Consider the following 6675-nt stretch of genomic DNA (forward strand, 5'->3'; position numbering starts at 1 on the left):
CTATGTTTTGCAATACTCTGTTTTACACTTTAATTCCTGTCAGAATCATGTGTTTTTCCTATTCCTCTGTTTTTTCAACACTGCGATTTAAAGAGGCCATATAGTTTTATTAAATTTACTCTAACTTGTTTTTTCGTGCGGGAATACCTCTGGATGACTGATGACGTCAGATCACCTAGAATTGTCGATAATTAATGCGGTCCCTTTTCCCGTCATGATATGTGAATAGTGAAATCTCACCGTTCGGTGAAAAGAACATCAGTACTTCCTCCGTATCGTAATAAGTTTATTTTTATTTTATTTATTTCAAAATAAGCTCATTATTAAATAATCATTACATCGGAGTTTATAAGAATATAAATAATTATATTGTGAGAAGATAAAATAAACAAATAGTTGTAATAAAATTTGATAAAATAGGGAAAAAATAAATTTGTTTTTGAACTGAGGTATTAATTCTGGAAGAAGGAAATCTCCTAAAGAACATTAGTATTCACACATACCTTTCACTCCTTGTTTTCTCTCTTTCGATGAGTCATGACCGAGCCGTCCTTGATCACTTAATCATGATACGGTGAAAAACATACTAGTCCACACGAGTTCAAGGGGGAGTTGTTGAATGCTTCTCCGTCTTAGAATAAAATCATCGTTTATCCTTTGTCCTAAAAAAGAATTAACTTTTGAATTATCATTACATCAAAGTTTATAAAAACAGAAAATAAATATATTGAAACTAGATAAAGTAAAGAATAATTGTATTTGGATTTAACAAATAAGGGGTATTTTAGTTTTTTTTAATTTTGTGTTGATATAATTAGGATGAATAAAAATTAAGAATATTCTGAGACTGAGAGTATGGAGGTGAAAGGGTAGCTTAGCTATGAACCCATGATCACTACTAGTATTTGGAGATTTTAGGAGTACTGTTATACGTACGATTCAGCTGTATAACTTACTAGAAAAGTGTCCGTGTATTGCAATGGTAAAAAAAAAGAAAAAATTGAGGAAAAGTTGAGAAAGATAATGTACATTGTGTAATTAATTGAAATACCAATTTTCCGGAATATTTGGGTATTTTTTAAGTACGTAGTAGTATAATTAAATTAATTTACAAGCAAAGTAAGCGTGAGAAAATTAACCATGATTAATAATAGTCTTTGAAAATTTCTTGGAATTTCTAGAACTTAATTGCTAATTTTGATAATACAAACATCATCTTTATTTAAATAAATCTAAATAAAAGTCCACATTTCTCTTCGGGTCATTTTCCGCCCATTTTCTTCTTCAGCCCGCAACCGAGCGGCATGCTTTCCTCTCTTCTCCTCCCCTCCACCTCGGTCCGCAAGCAAGCGTCCAGCCCAACGTACAAGTCTAATTAGTCATCCCAACTCCTCCTCTCACTGTCGTGTGGGCCCCAAGCAAAATTCTAGCCTAAGCGTTGTGTTAGACCCGCTAGCCCGCGCGCGGTCCATCAAGCGTGCATGGCCCAGCTGATGCTGGCCTGACGTGGGATCGATCTGAGCCGTTTGTTTTTGATGGATGGCTTAGATTGGTTCCAAATCAATCAAAACCACCGGTACAAAAAAAACCTAACCCTAATTCATTTTCCCTCTCCCACTTCCCCCACCGTCGGCTGCCTCTCCCTGTTGCGCCGCCTCTTCCCCTCTGCTGCTCCCTCTCCGCTGCTTCCCCTCCGCCTCCTCCCACCGGCGGCGCCTCTTCGCCTCTCCTGTCCTCTCCCTAACGGCGGCGCAGCTCCCCATCTCTTCTCCTCCCGTGTTGCCAGCACAGCGCGATGACGACAAGAGTACGACGCGGTGCGGCGACGGCGGGGGTACGGTGCAGCGAGGGCAGCAATGGACGTCCCTCCCCCTCTCCTTCTCCCTGTCGGCCTTGATGGCGGGGTATGGTGCGGTGACGGCAACAGGCGACGACGGCGGTGATGCCGCTTCCTAGCGAAGGGCCGGACGGACCCGCGCTGCTCCCACCGGTGGCTTAATGCTCCATGAATCCAGTATGTGATTCGAATTGAAATTTCCCGTCCGTTCTCTTTTGGATAACTGAAGGTGACTCCGCGTGCAAGCGCCGACGGATGAAAACGGATGAAAAATTTAGGTGACGAATGCAAAATTACCGATTTTTTAAGAAGTTAAGATATACAACTAGAGATATATAATCATAGACCAATAAAAAAGAACATGTTCATATGTATTGCAGCCGTTGCTCAATTTTAATTATATGTGAGTCGGACAATTACCTGGTTTTAGTTTGTCACCGTCAGCATTACTAAAGCTAGTCACAAGTTGAGAAGAAAACGACACCCTGACGAGACAGCAGCAAAATGGCGAGAAGGCTACATGTGTCGCGCGCGGAGAGAGAGTTTTCCGTTTTTTTGCTTTTGAGGAGTCAAGTGAGGAGGACGAGGATTTTGATGAGGATGAGTGATCCACTCTGTTTTTCCTTTTTGGTGCCTTGATGCCAAAGGGGGAGAACCACCTATCAAAAAAAAAAAACTATCCCCTTTCGTGATGGCTAGTCGAACCTTGGGCTTTTGTGTCATGTTTAAATTCTTTATTATGCATGTTTATGTCTTGTTGAACTCTATAGGCTTGAATGATGTTACGTGGAATTATATCTTATCCATGCTTAAATGTGTGATATATCTTGTCATTTGCATATGCATGAGGTTATATTGTCATTTCTAATCTATTGCATAGATTGAGGGGGAGCTCTCCTATTCATTTCAAGCATATCTTTAGGGGAGCTCCACCAAAATCCTAATCTTTTATTATTTCTAATTGTGTTGTCATCAATAATCAAAAAGGGAGAGATTGAAAGTGCATCTAGTACCCCTCATTTATTTTGGTGTTGATGACAACACAATTAGAAGAAAACTAATGCTTTTTGTTGAGATGAATGCAAGGATAAAAAAGGAGTGGAACTTGAGTTTAAAAGCATTGTGGCATCTTTTGTGGTAATCGTCTTTCTAAACCATGTATATCTTGTGTTCTTGAGAGTATTAGGATGCCGTACTATTAAGAGGGATACCACATGCATATAATTGGTAGAACACTAGTGCTCAAAATCCTTTACTTGAAGTGTTCTTGAATTTATCCTGTTGGACTATCCGATTTTGATCAGACTATCCGATGCTCAGACTATCCGAAATTTCATAGAACTTTGATCTCTGTCTTTGGTCTAAGTGTTGGCTAAAAAGAATTGGACTATCCAATGACCTAGAGACTCCGAAATTCAATGGAACTTGAGTCTCTGTAAGATGATGAAATTCTTGCTTCAAAAATAACGGAATATCTGATATGACATCGGACTCTCCGATTGATCGGATTGTCCGAAATTCTCCAGAATTTTGTCCTCTGTCTCGGGCTTGCTTGGGGGTCAAAAAAAACATTAGACTATCCGATGTCACCTCGGAAAGTCCGAGGTGGGATGAAAAGAGTCTCTCCTAACGGCCACTTTTTGGGGGATTTATAAATACCCCCACCTTTTCTAGGGTTACCCAACTCATTCATTCTCATTCACTTTGGGTTGAGTTTGGTGCTAAGGTGCTTTGGATCTTTGAGCTCTTTCTCCCTCTTTCAAATACCTCCTCGTTCTTTGTGTGGTGGATCTTGTTGGTTGTGGATTTGGTGTTTGAGGACCTAGTGTGTGTTTCACTCGATCTTGAGCACTAGGGTTTGACCAAGAGTTGTGTGGTGTTTGTTACTCTTCGAGGTCGAGGACTCCTAGACGGCTAGGTGTCACTCCCGAGCCACCGATCTACGTGTGGTTGGCAGGGAGAAGTTTGCGAAGGCCGGATCTTGCCTCCACAAGGAAAGAGATACCCCTTAGTGGAAGGAGGAGTGCTTAGTACAACCTCTTTAGGAAAGGGTTAGCAAAGACCTGGCTCTTAGTGAACTCCTCAACGGAGAGTAGAATCCCCTCAAGGATTTGAACTCCTGGAACAACTCCGCGAACTTCATCGTTGGTGATCTCTCTATATCCTCTCTTTAGCTTTGCTTAATTGTGCCGCTATAGATCTAGTCACTGTTTGCGCTATACTCTTGTTTGTGTGATAGATCTACTTGTGGTGACTCTTTAGTGGATCAGACAGTCTGATCCAACATTAGACTATCTGATATTTTCGGATAGTCTGACTGTGGATCATACTTTCCCGGGAGCTTGTGGAGTATTACGTTGCTGCATTGTTCCGTCGGCTTGACCACCTCCATTGTTGGGAGCGGTCTCTTGTTGTTGAGTATATTATTGAGATAATGGGCGTATGTTGGCACTTGCATGGCGTCCAACAACGGCACGTTGATGTGGATCTTCTGGATTACTTCAACAAAACGAGCGAATTGCTCGTCCACTGACGGTTTCCTACTTCGTTGAGGGAACAACAGCAACCGTGTGTCGCAGTACTCTTGCGGCACTGTCTTTTCTAGCGGAACTTCCTTGTCAGCCGAATCATTAGATGGCACTTCTTTTGATATCCCATTAGTTCCTGCATGGTTAGGATATGGCGGATCACGAGTGGACTTACCTCCCCTCGTCATGACCGCCTTGACATTTTCAATGGAGGAGTAGGGTTGCCCCGGGATCCTCCCAGTTTCATTTGCAGGGACTAAGGATGCCAACTGAGCTAGCTGGGTTTCTATCATTTTATTAAAGCTCAGCTGATTTTGAAAAGCAGAAGCAAAGCCATCTAACTTGACATTTATGTTTTCTAGGACCTTGTCATTGGCCGCAAGTTTTCTGCTTAGTGCATCGGTGGTTTTAGCTTGTGCAAAAATGAGATCCCTCAAGGAGGGCTGGTTAGAAAAATTACCGTTGTTGTTACCTCCTTGATAATATGGGCGTGGTTGGTTCCACCCATGACCTCCTTGTGGACGATACCCGTTGTTGTTGTTGCCCATGTATATCGCCTCCTCACGGGTTTCCGGGCAGTCATTCCCAGAATGACCCGTGCCGCCACAGACCTCACATGTGACGTGAGAGTCCAAGGCCTTGATGGTACCTTGTGGCCATTTCTCGTGGTCGTCCAATCGCTTCATGAGGAGGTCCAGCTTGGCAGCAAGTAACTCCGTCTCCTTGACGGTGTGCATGCCTCGCTGACGGGTCTGGTGTCGTTCCTCGCTCCAACCCATATTGGAGACCATCTTCTCTATTAGATCAACAGCTCCTTGAACCGTTTTAGAGAAGAAAGCTCCTCCAGCTTCCGCGTCCAGGTGATCGTGGGACATCGGGGTGAGTCTATTATAAAAGTTCTGCATTATCAGCTAGTCATCCATCCCATGATGAGGACAGGCGGCTACGTACTCCTGCAGTCGTTCCCATGCTTCCGGAATAGACTCATCCCTTGTCTGCTGGAAACTTAAAATCCTTCCACGAAGGGCATTGGTTTTTGCCCATCGGGAAGAATTTTGAGAGGAATGTCGTAGAGCATTTGTCCTAGGTATTGACAGCAGCACGGTTTGCATAGTGATGTGCTCGAGGATGTCCCGATCTTTCGATGAGAGGGATAAGTCGATTGGACGGAGTGACATTGGCGATCCGACTACAACTATCCAGGGATGCTGCGCCTTAACAATCGTTACACGAACTCTAGAGGCAGTCGTGAATCTCGACGGATGCACGATCAGCCCAAGCACGAGGGTATTTGTTCCTGCAAGCAATCGAGAACCAGCAAGAACAAGATGAACAAGCAAATAAATTTGCAAATCAAAGATGTTGGATTGAATCAATAGAAGTAACAAGTGGGGTTCAATAACAAGCAATCTAGCGATCTAATCGATCACGGGATCAACTCGGCAAAGTAGTGACGCTATACTTTGATCTAAACAAAACCCGATTATTCTTGGCGGTGGAGAAAGCTATAAGAAGAGGAAGAGGACGACCACAGGAGTGCTGGGGTCGTTCTCTCACCCTAGGACGCGTCCCTAATGGACCCAACTTGATACACCGCCCATTGGGCCCAAAGAGGTGATGCAACACCGTGGACAGAAAAGGACTCGGTAGTAAAATGAAGATTGCGGCCGCCCCAGAACTGATATGGAAATGAGGCTGGATCCATTTGAAAGTAGACTTGACAAGCTTTCCATGAAGTACTTGCACGCCCAAATCGGAGTTCGCATGAGGTCGTGGCGGCCGTCAGAAGTTTGTGCTGTGCTGCAGTCCGAATCCATCCCGTGCGATTCCTCTCCCCATTTGATAATCTCCATTGTTCCTGATAGTTGAGTTGACGTGCATGATCGCGGGTAATAGGACCATGAAGTTGTACTTGTGGAAGCGTGGATGTACCGTTGGTGTTGATGTCCTCATCATCCTCCCTTTCTTGCATTTGAATCGTCCTCGACTCAAGTTCATCTTCTGCGCCCAAATATGGCTTCAAATCTGCAACGTTAATTGTGAGACTAACCCCATAATCTGCAAGCAAATCAAGCTTATATGCATTCTCATTAATTTTGGCTAACACTTTAAATCGACCATCAGCTCTAGGCGTCAATTTTGATTTTCTCAAGTCAGGAAACCGTTCTTTTCGCAAATGCAACCAAACCAAATCTCCAGGTTCAAAATTCAATTCCCTTCTACCTTTGTCACCAGCAAACTTATACTTAGCATTCATGCGCTCGATGTTTTCTTTAGTTGTCTCATGCAGTTTTAACATCAACTCAGCAT

At 43.3% G+C, this 6675-nt stretch overlaps 1 non-coding gene across 1 annotated transcript; it reads left to right on the forward strand.

The window, feature by feature from the left end:
- The first annotated feature begins 5286 nt into the window (after positions 1-5286).
- Positions 5287-5393, forward strand: LOC112938064 (small nucleolar RNA R71). Its single transcript, XR_003241114.1, has one exon. It is a non-coding gene; the product is annotated as a small nucleolar RNA R71 (small nucleolar RNA).
- Positions 5394-6675: the final 1282 nt, after the last annotated feature.

Source organism: Oryza sativa, chromosome 2 (genome assembly GCF_034140825.1).
Source record: "Oryza sativa Japonica Group chromosome 2, ASM3414082v1".
Classification (NCBI taxonomy): Eukaryota; Viridiplantae; Streptophyta; class Magnoliopsida; order Poales; family Poaceae; genus Oryza; species Oryza sativa.